At 39.1% G+C, this 23,589-nt stretch overlaps 1 long non-coding RNA gene across 1 annotated transcript in view; it reads left to right on the top strand.

Annotated features, from left to right (window-relative positions):
• LOC143695230 (uncharacterized) overlaps nt 1–23,589 on the top strand; it is a 234,744-nt gene that overhangs the window by 149,755 nt on the left and 61,400 nt on the right. The window contains exon 4 of the long non-coding RNA XR_013184310.1: nt 14,424–14,490. This is a non-coding gene — a long non-coding RNA (uncharacterized LOC143695230). The remainder of the gene's footprint in view (nt 1–14,423; nt 14,491–23,589) is intronic.

A 23,589-nucleotide genomic window follows, 5' to 3' on the forward strand; every position in this document is an offset into this window, starting at 1 on the left:
TTTTCTCAGATTCAGGGATGTATTTAAGCAATGATTCACATTCCAAAGTTGCTGTTGCTTGTTTGGCCATTTCTTCTTATATGAGCTGTAACAGTTGAAACTATTATTTATGTGCCTGTCTTGGGAGCAGCTTCCTCAGGGTGACTCTTCTGTGAGTGACCTGTGATTGTGTCTGAGAATTGTGTCATTTTTTGACAAGTTGAACATGTCCAGTGAGCGTAGCTATCCCTACCTGTACAAGTGGCTTCACTCTGCTGTTTCCAAACCCTGTGATATGTCCCATTGCACTCTCTTTGAGGTTATTATTTATGCTTTAATAGTCACTGGTACTCCTGAGCCCTGGGAGAAATGTTTTAACTGCTGTGCCTTTAATCTCAATTGCTTTGATACAGGTATCTTTTATAGTGTCAATGACTTAGAGAAGTTTGTAGCTGCCCAGTGTCAATTTAACAGGTTCTTTTCCCTTGTCTCTTTCTCCTTGGATGGGCACATAATGTAAAAGCAGCTCTCAGGGTAAAACTTTTAGTTCTTGGCCTGATGTATCAGTATACAGATGAAGTCAAGCAGATGTTTACATTAACATTTAATTGAATTTATAACAGACTACCACATGTTACATACATTAGTAATAAGCATTAACCAAAATAAAAGAAAACATTATGCATGTGCTCTAAGCAGCAGCATGGCATGTGGAAAAGATCCCTCAGCTCTTGCCATTGTTGCTGTTGATGGGATGAGAGGTGCAAACCAGCTGAACCTGCTCATGCCTTTTTTTCCTTACTGTTCCCAAGGGAAAGGGGATTTGGCCTGTCCAAGTTAACTTCAAGGCCTTCTTGAGCCCATTATAGGGAAACTGAAGTCTTGACAAAATGAAGAATAATCACAGTGAGTCGCAGTGTGTTTTGGAGAACTCTACAGACAGGGCTGCATCTGAAGCTTTCTGAAGTTAACAGGAAATTTTCTGTTGGCATCACATGGTTGTGGCTGCCAGAAAATATCTTCTGTCATTTCTTTCAGAGACACACAGACTAACTTGAGTGGGGGTCCCGTGGTGATAACAGCAATCAGTGGGAGAGCTGATTATTTACTGTTGTTTTTCAGCATACTGGGGGTGGTTTCCAGGCCTGATTTCCATCTTAGCTGTCTTTCCACCACATCCCATCTAAAATTCCTGCCTATATGAAACAACTCCTTATCTAGTGACTCGTTTTTATTTACCACTGTACTCAGAAATTGCCAGCATATCTCTTTAAGGTGGTGCTAAGCTTTTCTTGTTTTTCTGTGTTGGAATTCTGTCTATATACTCATTGACTCTACATATTTATGGCTTAAATAAACTTTAGTATTTTCCACTTCTAGGTAGGTTCTCAAGAAAAGGACTGTTTTCAAATAAGATTGTGAATGACTGCAACAAAACCCTAATGTCAGTCCATAAAATACAGTTATAAATGAAAATGTCAGAACTCTGCAACTTTGTCTGTACTTATTAATGTCTTGGATGCTCACAGTGCTCTCAGGATGATATCTGACTGGTTATTTAAAGTAACAAAGTGTATTGTATCAATAACAGCAGTGCTCTTATTTTAGATAATACATTAGTTTACCTTTATTATCATGTCCATTTCTATGAGTTTTCAGTAGAAACTTTCATCTCTGTCACTTCTGGAGACTAAAAATGAGTTTTAGTGATTCAGGTAGTGTGAAGGCAAAGAGTGCCTGGTAATAAGAAAATTATTAGAATTACTGGGCTTTCCACAAGAGCCATTTACCAGAATTATAACTGTTTATGGGGAAACTCTCAGCAATAGTTCATGCATTTGTCAGCTAAGCATTATTTATCTACAGAAAGACATAAATGCCTCTCATGTTGGTAGCAAACCTTAACAAGAGATTATGTTCAGAAATAAGTGGGGTGGTGGTGTTTTATAATGGAGGTAACTGTAGGAACCATGAATTGCTCTTTTATCTCTGTGAATTGTTAAATTTCATATTTCAATATCACATGCTGAGCACCAAACCTGTAACTCAAGCATGCTGGAAATGGATGAAAATTTTCCTCCAGTCATAATTATTTATGTGATCCAGTTCGGTTTTCTTCCTGTATTTTGCTTGAGTTATGTTTATGCTAGAACAGCCAAATTCACAAGTTTACTAAAGAAGTCTTTGCTGTAACTATGAATTAACAAGATACATTAGTTAGGATAAATGTAAATAATTCACTACCAGCAATTTTTAAACACATAACCTTTAGCATCAGATACCCTCACCAGTATCTCATAGATACAGTGATTTTTGATGTGAGACTGTTCAGTTTCACAACATCCTTTTGGCACTGAGAAACTTAGGCATATTTTACAGTCTGTCATATATTTTTGCCATTATGAAGAAACCTATGAAGTAGAATCTCAAAATCAAACATTTTGTTCCATTTCTGATGTTTGATAATAATTTAAAAAATATACTTTTCTGTTTGTTATTTGCCATGGTATTTGCTGTTCCCCAAATCCAAATATGTAATGTCCACATGAGACCTCTTAATTTCAATCTTTCGTTTGCATTTTACGATGATGTCTGTGAAACTCCCAAGTATTTATTTCTCTGTTTCCCTTTTAAATTATGCTGAATATATTTTATTTCCAACCATATGAAGATTCCCTATATTTCCTATTACTTGTGCCACCCATACATAATTTTTTGTGGGGTTCTTGCACAAAAGTTTTTAGGATCTCTTAGAAATCTTCATGAAGTTCTGTTGAAGAGCAAATATGTTGAGTGTTGCACAATTTTTTAAAAATCAGGGGAGTTACAGGTTAATTGCAATCCTCTGACATATTGGAAAAAACCAAGATGTAATGAAAATCTGCAAAGTGATCTTCATTCTACAGAGTGCAAGTATTAGAATTGAAAGGGAGTATATTAATAAGTCTGCAGATAAAATTGCAAAGACACTGAAGATGCAACACAGCTAATCTTGTTTATTCAATTAATAGAAATCTGAATATGAAACATATTCTAAGACTTAGAAAATGAACATTTTATGGTCTTTGAATTGGGCATCTGGAGAAATTATACTGTATAATGAGATACTTTGGGCAATTTTCTGGTTCTTGGTCTTACACCATACAAGCATTTGCTTAATAATCATACACAGATACAATGCAATCATATTGCTTGTTTTTTCCTAGAGATGAAGTAATTCTTCTGCATTTCTGTGACTTCAAATTATGCCACTGATATTGAAAGTTAGATATGAGAGCTGATGGCTGGAAAAAGTACTTCTGCAACAGCAGTCGAAAAAACAGTAGGAAAAATTAAATTACTTACATTTTTCAATCCTGAAGTGCCTACCAAGCTTCTTATTTTTAATTAAAAAAGATAAATCAGCATCATTATATTCCACAATTTGTCTTTTCAAGCAAAACAAATGAAGTAGTTGCAGCTACTATTTATATAATAAATTGAAGGCTGAAAATACTTAGTAGCTTCAAAGAATGAATTCATTTACTAAGCATCAGAGAGGATGATAGGAGTAAGGATAAAGTCTGATGCTTGTCTTTGAAAGAAGAGTTCTTGGATGTAAAAGGGAGCTGGAGTGAAAGGTGCCCACCACATATTGCAACTTCAGTGAATTCAGGAGAGTTCAGGAAATAGAACTGCTGAGTCAGTAAAAGCAATTTGTTAAAGTTCATTTTATTGATTCATCCTGAAGTTTTTTCTTTCTGCTGATAATTTGCTTTGAGGTAATTCCTCCTTACTCCCCATCAGGAAAGGCAGTTGGAGGTTTTAGGAGCTCCCTTTTGTGGTGATGCAGATGCCTTGACTCACCACCAAGAGCACAGCAGCTGCCAGCTCCTTCTTGTCATCCTGCCAAATGTGCATTCCTGGCTGAGGAGGAAAAGGGAACACTCTTCCTAGAATTCCTTTTATTTATTTATTTTTTTCTTCTGTGCAGTGAAAAATAATGAAATCTTGATAGGTCTGAAAGAAGAGGTTTGATCTTCATTCCCAGGTGAGCAATGAGCTGACTGCCTGCACACAGTGCAGCATCTGCCAGAGGAGCTGGGCAGATTTTCCTGGGCTAGAACATCTGAGAGCTCTCCCCTGGGAGCTGTCTGAGATGTACAAGGGAGATGGTTATGTTCTACTCTGGGTTATATTATGTAGGGGGCTAAAACAGCAAAACTTCCTTAGAAATGCAATAAGAGGATGATTCTGGGACATATTGCAGAGAGAAACAGGTGTGCACCCAGTGAAAAGAAAAAGAGAAGCATTTTATTGTATGGTTGATTTGATTTTCTAGTAAATTGAAATTACCTAAAGAAACCTCAAACCAAGGAGAAATAAACCACCCAAAACTAAAATAAAAACAACCACCAGACTACAAGGAAGAGATTATAGGCTCCCTCAGGACCTAGAAACTGTCACGTCAGTCACTGATGTAAAAGGGAGAGGTTTGCCTGGAAGATGGATGCCATGTTCCCATTCCACCTGAACTCCTTTTGCACAAAGCAGCTGTGCTCCTTCACTCAGGAGACTTCCCTCAATTGGTCTTTCCCCTAAAAAAAAGCTGCCAAAGTCAATCCTGTCAAGGAAATTGCATACATATTTTTAATATAATTTAGAAGCAAGTTTTTCTGCATAAGAGACACATAATAGTTCCTTCAAATACTTAACAGGGTTAGTTTACTCAAAGAATCAAAGCCAATCTGAATTTTCTCAAGTCTGAATGTTGGAGTTGTGTTTGTCCAGGTCAATTGCTTGGGTTAAAGTTACTGTGAAGTACTGAATTTCTGTGACACATACTCCTCTGTGTTGCTTTCAAGGCAAATTTAAGTGTTTTATACTTATTATAAAATGCTGATCTTCCGTTTCATTCCAGATCCATTAACCCACCATGTTTAATGACATAACAATAGAGAGGTAACCTATAGCTTTCAGTGCTGAGCCAGTGATTTTTGAGGAGTTTTGAAGGCTTTGGTAAATGACCACTGAGTCTGTTTGTTGTTCTGTTGTTCACATCTGCATTTGCTGTGCAGTTCCACAGTGCATTTGCTGCATTGCTCGGGTTTGCCATGCACCCCTCCATGCACTGCTGCTCAATCTGCACTGGCACTGAGGGCCAAACTCCAGACCTGAGGACTTTGTCACCATGTCTGGCATCAAAACATTTCAGAAAAAGGGTTTAAAATTTCATTTCTGATCGTAGTGCTCAGTACTAAAAGGAAAAGCAGATCCTGAGGAAGCTCATGTGAGTCTGTATTGTCTGTGGTCTGAGAAGGGGGGACAGGCAGAAGCACAAAAATCCCTTGTTTTAACCTGGATATGTTTGGGCTTACCCTGTCTATGGCAGCATTGCACAGCAATGACCTCATTCTCACTGTGTTATGTGCAATAAAGGTATTTTAGAGATTTTTCTTGGCAGTGCATAGTTCAGTTCAGTGCATTGCACCAGTACCCTGGGTTAGACCTTCCATGACAATAGAAAATAGCTCTGATGTTGTTGAAATGCCAGAAATTTTAATTATCAGGGAAAGCCCAACAACATTTTTTCTTGTGGTGAAATCTGACTCGGTGGAGTTTTGTGCTGTGAACAGCTTCAGTGATGGAGAGAAATTTTGCATTATCAGTGCATTTGCATCTTGGAAGAGATTAATATTCCAGCCCTGCTTTACATTCTCATGTTTATAACACCTATGATTTAGTTTCTGGTTGTGTTATTATATATGTGTGGTTCTCAGAATGATGCAAACTATTTTCTTGAACTTGAAACTCCAGCTTGTAAATGAGCCAAATATTTTAATATGATAATGAAGCTACCCCAATATACAATAAAAATTAATTTCATATGTCTCTTAAAAATTAAATAGTTGTGTTTCATGACGTATGGAACAGGAATTTCTTTATTCTAATTTATTTCTGATAGCTGCTTCATTCCCAATATTTTTCTCATAATATGAAATCACCATTTATTTAGAAATTTACTTCCTGCAGCTGGAGTGAAGAATTGGTAGACTTTACCATGCAGTTAGGCCAATATTCTTCTTTTTATTAAAATTATTATCTAGATATACCCATTATTTTCTGGCTTGACAATTATTAACCTTTGTACAGATATACTGATGGTCCATAACAATAATTTTTTGCTTTAGAAAAATAGATCTGTGCAGCTGAGCAGTAGTTTTGATAGGTTTCTTTCCCTTGTGTGAAAACAAAGCCAAAGAAAGCCTGGGATGATGGATTAGGTTATAGTCTCCTTATCTGCAAAGGAAGGATTTTCTAAACCCCTCACAGAGCATTATTGTATGAGATGTGCTGTCCCAAGCCCAGCGCAGGCCTTTGGGGACCCAAGGGCAGAGTTATTGGATTTGGAGCTGTGTGGCTGCAGATCCCTGAGGCCAAGCCCTGTGCAGCCAGGGGAGCCTGGCTCTGCAGGGTTTGGGGCTGGGTTTGGGGCTGGGTGAGCAGAGCCTGAGCCCCAGGATCTTCCTGCCTGCTTTGGCAGCAGAAGGGCTTGGGGCTGCCTGGGAAATGGCGCTGCTGGCTGTGGGAGAGGGATGGAGCTCCAGGAGTTCTGCAATGGGAAGGACAATCCCAAGTGTCCCTGGCACTGTCCCTGACACTGCTAGCTGCACATTCCCAACAGCATCCCAGGGCAGCGTTGGGAATGGATGTGGGGGTTTAGATAAGTCCTTGCCTTCTGCCCAGGCAGCAGATTTAGTGAGGCCAGCACCTAAATACCCACTCTTGTTCACAAGTTATTTAATAATGGCTGATTGGGTCTGTTATGGAATGAATTATTTATTTAATAGACACAAAACTAACAGACATAAGACTTAGCACAGACTAAATACTATATAGGAATAAGGAAAAAATAAAGAAAAAAGGACTACTAGTAGGTTCACCTACAGTGCATGATAAGGTCCCCTTTGGGTTACAGCTAGTGAAGAAGTAGAGTAAGCTTAGGATTCACTGTATATTAACATCCAGTTGTTGGTGTAGCACACAAGGAAATCCTTTGCCCAATTCCCAGGAAATTACCACAGGTTTGTGTCCAAACACCAGGACAAGTTCCTCATGCTTTTGGGATGTATGTGTGTGTTTCTGCCTTTGTGGTAACTGTGTGTGCTTTCACAGTCTGTAAAACAGTGTCCCTGAGTCAGGACTATTTCCTTTATCTCGTCCCACATCTTCTCTAGATTAAGATGTTGATTGGTGGCTGAGGCCTGAGCCCTTGTGGTGCCCCCTTGCTGCGCCTCCCAGGCTGGGTTAACTCTTTGTGCCCCAGCTGTGTGTGCTGCAGAGGGGCTGGGCAGGGTCCCTGCCCCAGGGAGCAGCGTTGGGGCTCTTTGGCCACAGGTGCTGTCCCCAGGACCTTTGGGAGATCTGGACCCAGGAGTGCAAAAGCAGGGCAGGATTCTTTCCCTGTCCCCTGCCGAGGGCTGTGACTGAGGCAGTTGAAATGCATTTCCCTGAAGGGGAACAGGGACCCAAGAGCCTTTAGGAGGGTCTTGTTGTAGCAGCTCACTGTGAGGTTCATCTTCCCCTGAGGGCAGCCAGCTTCCCCAAACCCTGCTCACCTGCAGACAGGGTTTCTGCACTTTGTGGCCATTAGGAAGGACAATGCACATATTTGAGAATTTGCCAGCTTCTCTTTCCTTCTGCTGTCCCTTCTTTTGTCCAAAACAGCACTACATCCTGGCACCATTATCTCCCACAAACTGGGGTTTATGTCACTGTTTCTACTTGGCCTGATTTTGGCTGAACAGCACAGTTCAGTTCACTGCCTTTATTGAGTAGTAATGATAACTACTTTGCAAGGGTTTATTTTCCTTCCAAAGAGGAAAGCTGTTCATTTGATCATGACACTCAAACTGGTGAAAATTGCTGGATTCACTACTGTTTGTACCAGCTGAAGCTATGACTCAGTACTTGTACTTTTAAATGCTATTTAGAAATACAGTTTATTTATAGCATTGACACAGAATGTCCATAAAGGATAATTATCAAAATGTAGTCTTCTTTTATCCTTTATCTATATTACTGATATGAAATGTGTGGAAAATATTATCATCTTAAATCATATTTTACATAGAGAGTTATCTGATTGCCACCAAAAGGCTTTGCAGCAGTTTTTAATTTAGCCTTATGTATTTTTAACATGGCAGCTGGAGCACAGCATGCATATGGCATATTAATAGAGGAGACTTCTAGTCAGTTCTGTCTGTTCTTGCAAAGAAAAAAACAAGAAATAAGCAAAAAATGTTTAAATTGCATGTTCTGGATAAAAGCAACAGACACTGCCTGGCAAACTGGGGCAGAGTGCAGGAATTATTTCATTATTCCATCTCTGATTTGTTTTTCAGGGGTTAGCTGGCTTTTTGTTTTCAATTAAACTGCTGTGGTGTGCATGGAGAGATCTATCATTTATCTATCAAACAGAAAGTGGGCTTGAAATGCAGCCTTACTATAAACTCCATTTCCAATTGCTCCTCACTTTGCAAACAAGAAAGACTTTTGACTTGAAATGCCCTGCATTTGATCATAACATTTTGGTGCTTGTTTGTTTCTGCAAATCTGGGTCTTCTTCAGCCTTTTTGAAGGTAGTGTTTAAAAACAAGCATGCACTAACTGATTAAGAACTTGAAAATAAATGTGTTCTTTTATTCTTTTATACTGAAAATAAAGAAAAGAAAAAATATAGAGATATTGCTATTTTTAGAGCAAATAAGATCACAAGCTTTAAAATAATATGTATTCAGTTCTCCCACTCTGTCATGATACTCTCAGTGGGATTTTTCTGGTAGGCTTCTTTTTCCAAACTGAATTTTGAAATGTATTTTGTTTATTGGTGATCTTGTACATGGAATAAGTTTTTTGGAAGTATTTTGATGAATAGAGTGGATCCAAAATGAGCTCTAAAACTCAACTTCATCAAAGATTATTGAACTTCAAAGTGTTAAAGACAATATTAAACTGCTATAAAACTATGGAAAAAAGAACTAGAATTGCTTCTCATCATTCTTCTCTTTTTAAAGAAAAAAAAAGGAATCCTAATGGAAAATGCAAACAAAACTTTTGATCAACAAAGAATTTAAATTTGGGGAATGCAGGGTATATTTTATTAAATACATTTCAGTTCTGGTCTAAATTTGGCATCAATTTTCCTCTTTATTTTCAGTATATCAAATAATGAAAAGAGTGATTTGCAGAAGTCTTTTATTCAAAAAATGATTATGGACTTGAGAATCACAAATACTTCCTTGTCTTGTGATTTCCTCACAAATTCACTGCTTTTCTACCATGCTGCAGTTCTTCAGTTGTTTTGCCTGTGTTAGTCTGGTCTTGGGCAGCTGAGTCTGTTTAAGTGCCTGCAGGGAACCTGCATTGTATTCCTGGCTTGACACTAACAAACTGGCCAGCTTGACAAGCTTTTCTTTTTACTAGAAATAATGAACCTAAAGTGTTTTTGTAAAGTGCCTTTGAAAATTCACATATGAAAAAAATGTTGTATAGCATTAGGTATGATTTATTTTGGCTTGTAATAGAGTTCCTCTGCAGGACTGTGGTAAATCAGAGCAAGTCTGATTAAATGGATCTGTAGCACCACGTCCTCTTTTCTTAAGCAAGCCAAGCTCCCAAAATGTAAATACATTAAATGTCACTCTCATTAAATAAACATCATGGAACTGCTAAGGAGGATTAAGGAAGTGCAGTAATCTTCATCTTACTCTGAATAACTGCTAATGGTCAATGTGACCTGGACTCAAATTTTATTGAAGAAGGTAGGTAAAGAGCAAATTTTCCCTTTATGAGCTCAAGTTGCCTACCTTAAAGTTAATGACCTCTGAATCAACACTTGATGGTCGAGCACATAAGCAATTGGGGCTGAGATGGAATACTTTAAACACCTATTGACATTCTGAAGCTGTTTACATTCTGACCTTTCATGACAGAATGAGTTCAGCCAGCACACAAGAGAATGTCAGAATCTGCTGCAGAAGCTGACTGCAATTAGAGACTAGAAAAGGAAACAAAGGCCTCAGGCAATATTTTTTAGATTGCAGGGTGGTGGGCAGATTATGGATATAGTACTTAATGGTGAGGTGACATGCAGGTACCCTTTTAAAAGGTCACACCTGCCTGAGCTGGGAGTGGTTTGGTTTGCAGTGGTGGCAGAGTCTCTCACTGAAGTGGCTTCCATTTGAGATGGCAGGCATTGCCTGTGTGATGTTCCTGAATGCAGAGATGTGAAAAATAATATTTCTGGAAATTGGATTGCTGTTTGGCAGGCTTGATGTGGTGTTAAATAGGGTTCATAAAATTATGGTAATTTCCAGTCTGATTTCTTTACTGACTCTGTGTTAAGATTTTATATTTGATCATCAGCTGGCACCAGTTGTTTGTTAATGTAAACCCATTCAAGCTGAATCACCTTGTTTATACTTTGCAAAGTGTCATTTTATATAGATATTGCCACGTCTTCTGATGTACTTGTGCTCCTGGTAATGCCAAGAGTTTCTTCCAAAAATACAATGAGGATATGTTGACAACAACTGCTCAAATATACAGATTCTTTGTTTGCTCTCTCTTCTCCATCCTGGGCCACCTGTAAGTTCTGGACAAACCCAGTCAATGTGAATCAGAGTTTTTCATTGCCCTGCTTCAAAGAGGGTGATGCAACCACTTTGCTTGTCAAGTGTTGTTCTTAGGAAATCAGAAAATCAAGTGAATGTTCTCAAACTTCAGTGCCCCTTTTATTTGATTTGTGATCTGAGAGAAAAAAAAGCCTTATAAGAACTGTAAGAAATGTATCAGATGGATGTTGCATCCTTCACAATTTTTCAGATGCTTTTGATCTTGGTGGGGGTTTAGCAATGTGATAGAAAATGATGGGGCTCTGGCAGCAATTATGTTGGAATTTTTGTATCAGGCATTGAGAAATGCATCCTCTTTGATTCACCTGATACTTGCACAGCGAATCTGATTAGAAGCTCAATTGTTTCTCTGCCAAGTCTGGGTATTGTTGTAGGACAGCTGGGGTAACTCCTGGCAGGGAGCTGCCCTGAAGGACCATTCCATCCTGTGTGCAGCTGCAGTGCCACAGGAGGACAGTCAAGCAGGATTTTAACTTAGACATACAGAAGGGATCTTGCAAGGAGGAGATTCACATGCACTAAATGATCCCTCATTTCCTTATCTTGCATCAGGTGCACTTTGCACAGTATCCCTCAAGGATGTGAAAGGCAGGCCATGGCACAGCATCTTCAGTTTCCTGTCAGCTTCAGCACTCATTCCACTCTCATGGCTGCAGACCTCTTCAAACAGGCTGTAGGCACATGCAGGCTTTTATAGTCTTTTGAATTTTTAAACAACATTGATTTAATATAATCAGCTAAAACAAATCCACAGTGCTACCCTAGTGATATGAATAATACCTGAATTTCAAAAATAGAATAGGTTCAGAATAGCTGAAATAGTTTATGCTTCTAATGGGCTTTGAATGATGTTATATTTATAGAACTAATCCCTGAAAAAGTTTGGCTTCTGAATTTTTTCCTCTTTTTCCCTTAATAATTTCTGTTTCAGAATAATAAGTCTCTGCAGGCAAGGTACTTCTGGAGGATTATTCCACTGCTCAGGTGGCTGTATGCACTTGACCTTCCATCCCATGTGACACACACTTGAAGAATAGACTTAATCCTCTAAAAATGCACCATTTGTTGTGTCTAAATCTTTGACTATCTCCTGCCTTCCTGCTTTTCACATCTTAAGAATTGCATTTAACTCTCATTTTGCAGAAGGACAATATAGTCACAATGCCAACTGGAATTATTTGATTCAGCAAATGGTGAGGATGGTCATTTTATGGCAAATGGAATAAAGGTAGGATAAGGGCAAGGAACAAAATTCTCAAGGTCAGAATAAGAATCTCCTCTTCTGCTGCTTTATGGTGCCAGAGGAACCAAAAGCACGTGAAGGCAGCTCCCTTCCCTGCCCCAGTAATTCTGTGCAGACCAATCTGCCCCCTGGGAAAGAGCTTTGAGTGCATGTTCAGCCACAATGGGAAATCATGGAGTAATGTTTGGGTTGGGAGGCAAATGGCAGTGGGGATTTCCTAAGCAGAAAGTTTGCATAGCAGATTTTTATTCACAAAGTCATTCTGTCTGCCTCTGTGTGACCCAAGTGCTGTATCAAGCCAGCTCAGGGGAGAGTGGATGTCACAGTTAAAGCTGAATTTTGGAGCCTGGAACACTCAGGCAGGGTGTAATATTTGCTGAGGGACACTGGTGCTCTGATTACACCTCACAGGAGGGTTATGCACACTGGCTGCCTGGAGGGTTGTGCCACACATCTTCTCCAAATGGGATCTGTGTGCAAAGACTCTGCAAAGGGAAGGATGGCTCCCCAGCTGCCTCTGGACATTAGCTGGTAGTTTTAAAGCATTCCTCCCCATCCTGAGAGCAGCCGTGCAGAACCACCTACTAAATCCTCCAGAACAGAAGAATCCCTTTCTCTTTGGAGGGAAAGGAGTGTGAAGCCAAGTGAGCAGTGAGAAAAGCTGAATTCTCTGCTCCTGCTTCATATCAAAGTGTGCAGGTTTTTTCCCCTGTGTGTTTCTCCTGAGAAGAGTGTCTCATGCAGAACAAGAGTATATTCCTTTTTTTAAAATCAGATGCTGAATTCAGTGAACATCTAACTTGCACCACTTGTTAGTGTCTAGAACAAGCCCCAAAAAACTTTTTGAGATATTCATCATGCCTGTATTGCTGTCATCCAACTGCTGGTATTGTAACCACAGGCTCCCCACAATGTCCCATTATCCTCTATAAGACCAAACCCATTGCACTGAGGTATGAAAATGCCAAATGATAATAAGGGAGCAAAAATTAGTAAAAATTAGTGTGTTTTTAAGTTTGAAAAGATAGGTTTTCTTGTGAACCACTTAGAAGGAAAGTGGAGAAAGCATTTTTCATCAGTTTGTCTTTGGGGATGAGGTATTTCGAAGCACACCTGTATTTGGAGCCAGCTACAAAGAGGTACCAGTGAAAATGCTGCTGGAGGTGTTGGCTGTACATCTTTGCACTTAAATTACTGGACTGAACTTTGTCTCACTGTGGTCCAGGGCTCTTTTGTTGGTGGCAGTGATTTCTCACCTCAGCCCACTGGTTAAACATCCTTGCTCACACGTCAAACAGCATCTAACTAAGAGTCAAAATAAAATCTGTGAAGGGTTATAAAAGGGAAGCTTAAACTGGAGTTCTAACTTTATAAAGATTACCTACATATCCAGAACTTCACAGATAACTGAGTTCAGATTCCTGCCCTTTGGTGCAGAGGAATCCTACTAGAAATAAGTGTGCTGCTAGTTGCTCTAAATCTTTTCAGAATTTATCTAGCATTATTTGCTGTCTTTACAACTGAAAAATATTATATTCAATACATGATTTTACAACAAGAAATCTAAAATAAAAATAGCAGAGAGGTATGGTGTTGCAGCATTCTTGCACCTATTACTGCTACTTTATTAATGCCTTTATAAGGGAAAAGATTAAATATTTATAACCTTTATTCTGACTTGGTGTGCTGATATTAATAACACTGTCATGTGATAAGGTTAGAGCAGAAAACACATGTGTCTATGTACATGCTGCTCTCTGAAATTCTAATTTACTCTACCAAATAACTTAATAAATATAACACATGGCATGTGAAAAACTGAAGTAGGAAAATGTGGTGATTGAAAAAACAAAAAGCAGCAGTTTCACCATCAAAGCTGTGGGAATGATGCTGCAATTCTTCTATTCCTGTGGGGGTTGTTACTCACATTTATACCTTCTTGCCATCACCTTTGTGTTTCTACAATATAAGTGATTTTACAGATAAAATCTTTTATAAAATCTCTCTTTTCTCTTTGCTATGCCCTAATGCCAGCTGCAGCCAACTCTCAAGGTAACGTTCCTGCAGTAATTGATTCTTTGTATGGAGATGCTGGAGGCCTTTGGTTTGATGCTGTGCCTTGCATTTCCAAGGTTTCTGTTCCCCTCCTGTGCTCACACTCTGGGGTGACCCTTGGCAGGGGTGGGGAGCATCTCCTCAGTCTGGCTGGAATGCTGTGGCTCTGTGCCAAGATCCACGGTGCTGCTTTGGAGGGCATGAGGCTGATGCTCAGCTGCTGTAAATCAGTGCAGCTGCACTGCCAGGACTCTGCTAACCTCAACCAGCTGAATATGTGGTCTCTTTTCGAGTATTACTCTCTCCCAGCAGTTGTAGAATTTGGTTATTTTTTCTTCTCTAAGAAAGTGGTACAGTTTTGCACACTGGTACTCACTGAATTTAGCACTCTTGTTAGAATGAGGAACCTCAACTCCTTTGTAATGAATATCAATACAGAATTGTTACTGAATATCTCCTTTTTCTTCTAGGTTCCTTCACACCAAATGAGAGACTCCCAGTGTTGTGTCTTGCCAGTGCCTTCATCAAGGCTCTATGGTAAATTTTCATTTTCTGGAAATGATTTCGAATTCTCTTTTAGTGCGTGTGAATAGTGAAAACTCAAATAGGTGATTTAAAGAGCTCTTTGTTTGGACAAATAGTTGATGCCAGATTGTTTTATGCTATAGAGTACCCAGACAAAATTGCTGTTCTTACTCAAAATAGAAAAATGTATAGGGTATTACTGATAACCTCTTATCACTGTGACTTTAGAATTGTCAGTTTGTGTCTTATTTTGGTCAGAGACATTAAATTGTACTAGAAATTCAATTCTACAGTTAGTTGATGTCAAAATGTTGACTTTTCTAAATGGTCATAATTCAGCACATTAATTCTTAAATCACCCTGTAAATTACTGTGCCAAACAAAGGAACAGACTTTGGGTTGGAGGTTATTATAACAAGGGGATCCTTAAACACATTCCTTCTAAATCAATATTTTTTAACATCCTTTCAAACTTATTTGTACATCTCTAGGGGTCAAATCATTTTGTCATCCCATCTTCCACGCAATTCAGTTCCGTTGCTTGATTTCAGTGCTGGGCTTAAAAAAACCCAACTATACATATATATATTAATATATATGAATTTATATGTGATATTATATATCTATATGTTCAAATATTAATATTATATATAATATGTTGTAATATATATTTACAATATTATAATCACATAGATGATAATATATGATAATATCATATAAAATTATATTATATATATCATAATATATTTCTATATATAAAAATATATATTATATATAAATATTAAATATTTTTATGTTTTATATATGTAAATTATAATTTATGTTTTATATATATAAATTATATATTATATACGTCTTTTATATATATATAGGGCTGTTGCCATGATGTCCCCTGGCAGAAGCCAGGCAAGCTTTTTTGCATAATGAGTGAAGTTAACCTCGATTAGCTTAGCAAGCATTAGTGCTTGAGCAGGGGCTCTGGTGCAGCTGTCCCTGCTGCCTGTTGGTGGCTGCTAAATCAGAGCTGTCCCAGCTCTGGAGGTGCCTCAGGGCTCCTGCAGTGAAATGCAGACGGTGGCAGGCAGTGTACCCAATAAAGAAATCCCTTCCCGTGTGCATTTGAACAGGAAATTATGCCCATCATTTATTTGGAAAGCAAGGCAAGTTTTAAAGTGTGTTTTTCATCTCAGTTGCTATGTGGTTTAAAAACTAATCTACCTCAAACTAATGCTGTTCTGTGAGTAGGGTCTTTTGGGATTTTCTCCTCAGATTTTAACCTCCCCCTTTAATATGCTTGTCAGAGATTCAGTTTATTGCAGTTTCCCAGGCCCTGCCCCAGTGTTTGTCCCAAGTCTGCAGGGCAACCCTGAGCAGGTCCCTTGTGCTCCAGCAAACCTGCCTGTCCCCTCTGGTAGTGAGAGTACAAAGCTGACACTGCTGCAAGATCTCCTGGACAAAACTGGAGTTTTATTCAACAGCTGAATGCTTCACGTCTTCTCCAATCCTTCTGTATTTTGTCTTTACTTCTACACCCTGCTTTTGTTTTTCTGCTTGTATGGCAGTGAATCTGAGAGGATGGCAGGGAGCTCTGGGCAGCTCCTGCCAGGCAGCAGTGCTGATCCATGACACAAGTCTATGGACTTGAGCAATCCTCCAAACCAGAGGATCACATACCAAAGGTGTATTTATTATTACACTGTTTAGCAAGCTGAAACCATCCTATAACTTATATCCAGGAGAATCTGCAGTTTGTATAATGCCTGACTGACACAACTCAGGGCTAAGGATGTGCTCAAATGCTGTGCTGGCTTAATTCCCAAGTCCTCTTGTTAGTCTTGAACTCAAGTAAAGCTCAGTACAGAGGGTTAATCTTTGTCCCTCAATATCTTGTTTATCTGTTTGTTCTTGTATTTCATTAGAGTAAATATTCCTAGTAACTCTGCCTTCTGATGGAATAATATTTGCTTTATGATTGTCTGAGAATAGCAAATGTGTTATGTATAATCACATTTGGGAGAACATAATTTGAGTTTAAGCAAGTTATTTTTCTCCCACAGCAGATGTATAATTCAATTAACATTAATGTTAAATCTAGATATCACTTTACCTCTGCTGCACCACACAGGTAATTACTTTCTGGTTAACTTAAATTTCTTTGTAGCTGCAGTGATAAAATTATTTTTAATTCACCTGGAGTACTGAGTCTCATTTGTGGAACAAGTAAATCCTGTGTCTGATTCTGTACATTCCAGCATTGAACTGCTCATGAAAATGGCTTGATTCCCACTACTATAAATGCTCTGTTTAGAAACAGTGTCAAAATGCATGGATTAAACCACTCAGAGTTAAGGAATTATGACTCAAGATTGGAATCTCTGAACACTTTTGCCTGTTCCTCATTGAGATATCTATAACTCCAAACACAAGGATTGTCCCAGCAGTTTTGGGGTGTTGCTCACCCTAGGCTATGAATTTTGGTGTCTGCATGTCCAGGTTGTTGAGCATCTTAACCCCCAGTTAAAATACCAGTTAAAATACAGCACTAGATCTTTATGGTGTGTGTTGATTGTGGCTGGGACCCAGTTAATTTTCTTCATAGTAGCTGGTATGGGGCTGTGGTTTGGATTTTTGTTAAAAACACTGTTGCTAGTACAGAGATGTTTGTGACTTCTGAGCACTTATTACCCAGGGCCAAGGCCTTTCCTGCTCCTCAGAATATTTATTTACCCCCTTCCTTTCAGAATATTTATTAATATATATTAATATAAAATATATTCCTATTCAGAATATTTATTTATTTTGATATTTTGGCTCTCTTTACTCCCTGGGGAGGAGGAGGAAGGGGGGACCTTTGGAGTGATGGTGTTTGCCTTCCCAAGCCACTGTTAGAGGTGATGGAGCCCTGCTGGGCTGGGGATGGCTGAGCCCCTGCCTGCCATGGCACGTGGGCAATGAGTCCCTTGTTTGTGTGCTCCACCATCCCTGACAGAGGTGGAACAGGTTTTGTACCTTTGTTTTTAATGTCCAACCTTTACATGAATTTGCATGTCGTTCTATGTTGGTTTAAGCAAGTTTTTCTTAGGCCCCTCTTTGCTGAAACAACTTGCTAGTCACATCTAATTCTGTTTGTTACTTCAATCCAGCTCCTCTCAAAAGTTAGTCTTTTAACTGATAAGATTTACTGGAGTGATACATTGATAAAAAGTCAGAGGCTCTGCCTGAGTTGTTTTTCATTTTTTTTCTGGTATTCTCAGAAGTGCTTTCAAAACCGAGAGCTGCTTTTAAAATACCAATTGATATGTAAAAGCCACAAAATATACACTTCAAGGTATAAACCCAGTTTATTCTCTGATAAATGGCCCTTTGGGGAAAAATCAATTGCACTGCCAGGAGATGGAGTTTAATCATGTCTTTTGAAAGGTCAGATGAAAATGAAAGGTCATACTCAAATTTATTCCTTCTCAGAGGATGAATATTTTGTATCTAAAACTGTCTTTGATCATACCTCTCTATATATGTGTGTACCTATAACTATATATGTATTTATGTGTATAAATGCACACTAACACCACCAACAAATGCCCCCTTCAATGCTTTCTGTCACAGCAATTTCATCTTCAGCTACTCAGAATAATGATTAGTGACAAATGGAAGGATATATAGCTGTGCTCTCATGGGGCCATAACAGAATGACAGATCTGGTGGGAGCTCCTCTTTTTGCCTTAAAACTACCAAAAATTCTCTTTGAGGAAGAGAAATAAGAATGAGGAGAGAAAGTAACCTTGGGGTGGCTTTTTCATAGCAATTACAAATAATGCAAAATAAGTCCATTACCTAAGCCTTAAAAGGCCTAGATTCATCTAAAATTGATTCTGAGAATCCTTATTTGCAACAACCCCCTACTGTATTTTGCTGTGGAATGAAATTTTGATATCTCTGTCCTTTACCATGTAATAGAACATAAGGCTGTTCTTAATTGTTGCTCTAGGGGTAAGTTTGCAGACTTCCCTCTCAAATTTAATCTATTCTTGCATGGAAAATTAAACCAAAAGCTGAAAAATGAAGAATGTTCAGGTTCAGCAATGTAAAAATCTCAACACGAGAGGCTTGGGTTTAGATTTTAAGGTCTCCAGCTCTATATTGCAGAGAATTTTCCTCAGTACAGGCATGGCTAGGTGCTATTAAATGGTCTATTAAGTGAGAAGTCAAATACTAACAACAGTAGTCGCCTGTGGCCTTGAGTTTATGATTTCCTTAAAATCTATAGCTCTGTGTAGGCTTTGATGAATATTTACCATGCTCACTGCCCCTGGAAGTGAATCCATTGACAAATTTGTGCAGAATGGAGGGGAAAGTTGCCCAGCTGGTGGCATCCCAGCTCTTGCAGGTCTTCAGAAAAACCTATTTGTTTTTATCTAGACTGCCAATTTCTTAAATGGGAGCACCTTCTGAGAGTTTATACACTTCTGAGAGTTTATACACTTCATGCCTCAAACCTGTACTTTATTGATAGGACTTGCCTCTTGTTCTCTGGCTTATGTTTGATAGTGGCTATCTCATCTGCCATGGGCCTGTGCTAATTAAATTTATGCAAACTGTGCACTCAGTGCCAGTGGGGCTGACACTGGAAGTCTAAGGAGTTTGTTTGTGCCTGAGTGTCTTTCCAGAGTTACTGTTTTCACTGGTGAAGAGAGCAGGCATCATTTTGAAAATGGTGTAGGCCCCACAAGCAGGGTGTGCCAGTTGTGTGTGTTGGGTTTGCAAGCTCAGCTCTCTTTGTGTGCATCCGTGCTGCTATTCACCTACAGATTCTTAGACAGGAATGCAGAACTGTTCAGATCCTGTTTTCTGGCTGTTTTCTTCCCCTTCTGTGTCACTGTGCCCCAAGATAGGCTCCTCTGGGAAAGACCCCCCCAGAGCTGCCTGTCAAATTCCATCCCCCAGGGATGAGGGATCCGTGCTGTGATACACTGGGGATGTGAGAGATTCTGGCCAGTGCAACCTCTGAGCAGAATGCTAAATCTCAGGGCAAATGTTTAAATTCCAGTGGCTTCAGTAGTAATTCCACGAGTCCTCTTCTCAAACTTTGGAAAGTCCTTCAGCTTTTAGGGGAACCAGCAGACCTTGTCTCTCTCCCCTGGTTTTGCAAATGCAAGCAGAGCTGGTGTGGTAGCAAGTGTAGATTCTGAGGGGAATGAAAGGCTGTTCTTTTATTACTAGATTATTTTATTTTACATAAATATTCCCTGACTAATCAGGAGATGATTAAGGCATCCCAGATCACTGAAAACTTTTGTCATCATTATCATTTGTAGAATCTAACTGGATATAATTTCACAGTGATATTTTTTTTCCTTCACATAAAGAAGCAATAAAGAGCTCATCAACTAATCCAGCTAACACTTCATATTTCACTCTAGACTGTTCTAGTAATCACTTATCATCCCATGCTTCATCCTCATGTAACCTAACCCCTGGGCAAAAAGAAATAATCCATTTCAGTTTCAAAATCCTCCTGAAAGTAAGTGAACTTGATCCAAAGAATGGTGAAATAATTAAAAATACTTCCCTTAGCCTTTACATGGGGTTTTGGATTAGCCCATTTTTGGAGAAATAAAGTATTCATCTGATGAACAGACTGTATTTTTTGTAGTATTGAACATAAGAACTGAAATAATTTAATAGTGATTCCTAAAGATCATCAAGGGTGGAGGTATTTAGATGTTATGCTGGGCCAGATTTTCTCTGGACAATTTTCAACATATTTTCCAATATCCATAAGGGGACAAGGCAGGGTATTTTTTTTTTTTCCTCCCAGGTGGAGCTGCTTACTATCTTTTCTCTCCTTCAGCAGCAACTGGAAAAGCTGAATGAAATGTAAGGATGGGTATTAAAAGGTTGGCTGGAGGCCAAGCTGAAATAATATAGCGCTTTAGGGAAATAGTGCATGTTGGACACTTTAGATGTGCATTAACCACACAGGAGGAAACAGCTACAGATGTTGAGAGGTTAATTACTGTGAGTGAAACAAACCAGCAAAAGTGGTGTCAAATTAGCTTACCTGACTGTGTCTTATGAGCAACTGAAACACTGATATGGATTGTGGAAAGTAGTTAGGTTTATAATAAGTCTTGACAAATTATATGCTAATTATCTTAATAGTTACATTGAACCCAATGAGATTAATTACATACATTTTAAAATTCAGTTTTGTCATTCATTATCATCAAAAGTCAGAGTTTTCTGAATAAGATTGTTTGTTCAAGTTGCAGTGCAGTCCTTTGGCCAGCATGGGAGCACGCATCCTATTCCATGACAGAGGCACTCAGATCCAAGCCAGAGCCCCCAGACATGGCAGAATCAATCTGCTTAATTTCAGAGATGTGATCCTGCACCCTGTGACAAAACTGACCCTGCAGACATCTCCCCATTTGCTTCTTCACACATCAACAATTACCTCACATTTCTTGGGGCATTAGATGCAAATCCAGTCAGTGCCCTGGTTAAATCCCTGTGGAGATTTCCTGGTGGAGACTCTCAGGGTGCACCTAGTAAAGGATCACAGACAAGTTCCAGCTGCTTACTCTTTAATTTGCACCCTAAGGAAGAGTTCCTACCCTCTTTCCATATACTAATGTAGTGGCCAGAGGATTTGTGCAGGAAATGGGAGACCTGAATTGGTTTTCCTTGTCTGCCAAAAGGATTTAAAGTCATGGCTTCTCAGGACAGAGCTACATTAAGTACAGTTTGTGTGATATTTTGAAAGAAAAATGTGTACTTCTGTCCATAGGGCAGAAAAGGAAGAGTTTCCAAGGAGAAGATGTAATTTCTCACAGCACTGAGTAAAGGTTTCCCTCTCCTGTCTCACCCTCTATGCCATCACTTCTGTCAAAAGCTCTTCTTGGTTTGCTAGAATGCAGCAGTGTCCAACTCTTGGGTTTTGGATGTTGCTCAAGGACTTTAGCTCTCACCTCAGTGCCTAACAGGATTTACCACACCTTAGTCCAAGCCCCTACAACAGAAATAAAACTGCAACTAGCTCAGGTGACTTGAATCCATTACTAGACCTGCAATTAGTAGACTTGCAGCAATTAGTAAGGGAGGGAGTTTCTCAGCAAAGGTTAGATTGCTGTGTACATAATGAGCATCCTGATGATGACAGGAGCTAAGATGACCTGAGCATGCCTGACCTCTGCTGATTCTAGCCCCTGTGGGATTCACATTCTCTGAACCTGAGAGAAGCAGAGAAAAGAATGATCAGAACAATTCTTATCTCATTGGCTGCTCCTGTGTTGTGCCAAAGCCGAATGCAATATGGAGATTGTTTACCCAGAGTGATGGGGTTTCCTTTCCTTGGCCTGTCAGGGCCCAGTGTGTGCAGGCTGTCAGTCAGCAGACAGTCAGGAGATTCTGGGCAGCTCAGTAGAGCTGGGTGCTTGTGCAGATTCAGTTTAGATGTAATGTAATATATGTAATATGATATAGAATAATACAGTATAATTGTCACTGTCATATTTTCTGTAAAATCCCTTTGCCAGGATTTCTTCTCCTGGGAAGCTGAGAAACCTCAGAAAAGAATGAAAACAATAATTATAACAAAAGAATGAAAACAACTAATGATTGCTTTGGAATGTGGTCTGGAGATGGCTTACCAAACCTGTTTGATTGGTTCCATGTGAATTGTTTTCACTTAATGACCAATCACAGCCAGCTGTGTCAGACTCTCAGTCAGTCAAGAGTTTTATTATTCATTCCTGTTAAGCCTTCTGTCTGTATCCTTTTTCTTTCTTTAGTATAGCATTCTTATAATAAATATAATATAATTATGATATTATATGATATATAATATGTATGGTATGATTATGATATAATAATATTGTATATAATAATATAGAATATAATAATATATAGTATAATATAATATGTCAGCCTTCTGAGAACATGGAGTCAGATTCTCATCTCTTCCCTCATCCTGGGGACCCTCACAAACACCACATATAATAAAGTAATTAATTAGCCTTCTGATGTCAATGGAGTCAGGTGCATCATTTCTCCCTGACAGTTTTCCTGTCACTGATGAGCCCCAGTTTCCCCCTGGTGATTTTGCACCGTGTGCTGGAGATGCAGAACAGAGCTCTGCTCCTGCCCCGTGTCTGTCCCTTCTGTGCCCACCTGTGCCATGCATGGTGGCAGCACTCCATGTGTCCATCTCAGAGGCACAGCCTGTTTGATGTGACAGGGGGGTGCCCACCCAGAGAATCTCCATCTCACAGGATGAGTCTTTAGGAACTGTTGTCTCAACAAAAGCTCAGCAGGCCTAGAGATTTACAACTGGGCTGCCCTGCTGACTGCAGCAGGGAGGATGCATGAAGCTCTGGCAAGCTGTAATCTATGTGCAGCAAAGCCAAGGCACCAGGAGTTACTTTGCTTTTTTTCAGAGTATCACAAGCATGGGAGCCTCTTTGATTGAAAGATTCAGTGTGCCTGAGACATTCATGAGAAATAAAGCAGATTGGGAAACCACTTTTGGGATTCCAATAGCAAAATGGGTGGGCAACAAGAAGTTGGATTTTTCTTTGCCTAAATTTTAATTCCCCTGATAAATGCTTGGATTTTTACATGCAGGTACTTAAGCTCAGGTCATTACATTCCTGCTGAGAGGAAACACAATCTCAGTGTTAGCTTAGTGGAACTGTGAGCTTTTTGAAGCATGGAAAACATTTGCTGTTATCTGGCTGAAGTGTACTGTCCAGACAGATTTTTCTTGTGGTTAACCATCCTCCACTGACTAAAACACCTTTTGACATATCTATATATTGGTTTATGTTAAAAAATCTTTAATCACTTTGTTGAAAATAACTCTATAACACACCCCTCAAAGTTCTGTTTCCTGTCAGCCAGTGAAATCATCTAATTTTCTGATAATTTAAGATTTTCTACCACACATATTTCCCTTTCATCAGGGTTTAATTTTGTTAGGCTCCACTTACATGTACCTAATCTGACTAATTAGACAGGATGTCCTAATAGTCAAACTCTTGCAGAACTCAGGGGATAATTTAGGTTTGCAAAAAGGCTGTTATATCTCAATTTGTGATTCATTAAAACACA

The sequence above is a fragment of the Agelaius phoeniceus genome, chromosome 14 (assembly GCF_051311805.1).
Source record: "Agelaius phoeniceus isolate bAgePho1 chromosome 14, bAgePho1.hap1, whole genome shotgun sequence".
NCBI lineage: Eukaryota > Metazoa > Chordata > Aves > Passeriformes > Icteridae > Agelaius > Agelaius phoeniceus.